The sequence below is a fragment of the Penaeus chinensis genome, chromosome 24 (genome assembly GCF_019202785.1).
Source record: "Penaeus chinensis breed Huanghai No. 1 chromosome 24, ASM1920278v2, whole genome shotgun sequence".
Taxonomy (NCBI): Eukaryota; Metazoa; Arthropoda; class Malacostraca; order Decapoda; family Penaeidae; genus Penaeus; species Penaeus chinensis.
Genome location: NC_061842.1, coordinates 14,728,891 through 14,731,019, shown reverse-complemented (window position 1 = coordinate 14,731,019; position 2,129 = coordinate 14,728,891).

Below are 2,129 nucleotides of genomic sequence, written 5' to 3'. Positions count from 1 at the left end.
TTGCCCCCTTGTGTCAAATGGGTGGGAAAATGTGGTCTTTTGTGAGTGTTGTAAAACCCTCTGTCAACACATATGACTCTTCAACAAGAAAGCGTCTTGCTCAACAGAAATGTCGACTATCTAAACATGATCTTGCATTATGTACATCATCTGCTTTGCATATAAAGGCCAAACTCATGCCTTGTGAAGTGCTGTAGGCATAAGTTCTTTGCTGCGAATGAATTGGCTTCAGTAAAGATTCAGTAAATTCAACTAAATACAACAGTTAACGTACGGGGTCCTTCGTTTTTTTTTTCTTTGCCTCATCAGGAGTACTTTCTCTGGCATCAGATAGAAAAATAACAATGATGACACTAGAGATTTTCCCTCTGTGTCCATAGGTTTAGTTATCCTCTTCCTTATCATATTCAATGACCAGTGGAAAAGAAACATGTAAAACATTTTCAGATTTATGTTACCTCTTACTTATGCTTTTTTAAGGAACATACCTTTTTAACACAATAGTAATTCTAGTGATTAGGAACCTAAAGTCACATTTATATATAAAAAAAAAACATAAATACTGAATGCAGTGTAATTAGTCAAGAATATCTAAAACACAACCAGAACGACAGACTACATAAAGAAAATGAATGTGAAGAAAAAATCAGCTGTATGGTTGATCATTGGAAATCGCGACCTGAAGAGGTGTAGCATATGCTTAGTTGAGAATAATTGAAAAGGACAACGACGAGCATATGATAAAACATAGAAATAAAATACACTCAAAATAACATATTGCATATTCACCTTATAGCAGTTATGGTGAAATGAAACATTGCAAACTCTTGGTCATATATATACTTTGCTGTTAGTGACTGCTGTGTGACAGGTTACTCACTCTATTGCCATGTGGCTGAAAGTATTCAGTTATGGTAGTATCCGTCAGATAAGAGTACCTCTAATAATCACTAATGAAGATAAAGGTTTTAACAAAGCGACAACCATGGTATCTGAACTGAACACATCTTAAAGAAAACAAAAACACTTACCACACATAAACTATATACACGCACACAAACTATATATATATATATATATATATATATATATATATATATATATATATATATAATATGTATAAATATAATATGTGTATATATATACAATATATGTATACATATTATATATGTATATATATATATATATATATATATATCGCATACGTTCTAAAAGCATTGACATTTATTGATGAACTATTTGAGTATACTATATGATTATTATGTCCCTGGTACTACTACTCTCGGACAAAGTAAATCCCACTACTTGCTATGCCTGAATACAGTTTTCCACACTCGAAATCACTTGGGAGAATGAAGATCATCAATTTTACGGGCAGAGGGAGGAAAGTCATAATACACAATTACCCGAACTAACATCATGTGAAGAACGCCTCTCACGAGGATCTGCTACTCCCCTGCTTCGACCTCTCCCGCGACCTGCACATCACACGGGGTTAATATCTCACTGTGGTTGTCTGGACTCCCTCGTGACTTCGTGATTCAAAACCTAATCCCATTAAGACCTCGCAATCAGAAAGCACCACACAACCTTCTCCCTTTGAAGAAATATGTGCACCGATTGCGAAGCAAACCTTAGAATCTACATTTCTCAAATAATCTTTACGCACAGATGCTATCAGATATAACCTCCTTCCACTGACCCAAAGGAAAGTCACCTGGCCATACCTAGCATGGGTCCGAGCATCTCAAATGGACAATTAGTCGTTGTCAGTACAGGTAAGCCCAGGTGCGACCCCCGGTGAGACGTGTAACAGAGTAATCTCTTGTGTTTTGTTGGAAGTGGGTTTTCTGAGACGGTGATCGGCAGGTGGAGCTGGATATATTAATGTGCCATTTTCATTCTTGTGATTTTGAGTTAAAAAAAAAAACAATTGTATATGCAGGATCATACCATAAAATCGATGGTAACAGCGATGATGGTGAAAGTGACTGACATTTTCATAAAGAGAAGAGATCACCATTATAAAATTATTGATGTTATAACAGTCGTAATGATAATAACGATTGGATATCAGTAATAAGTATAAGAGTAACTTTTAATACAGGCGACAACATTTATCTATACAT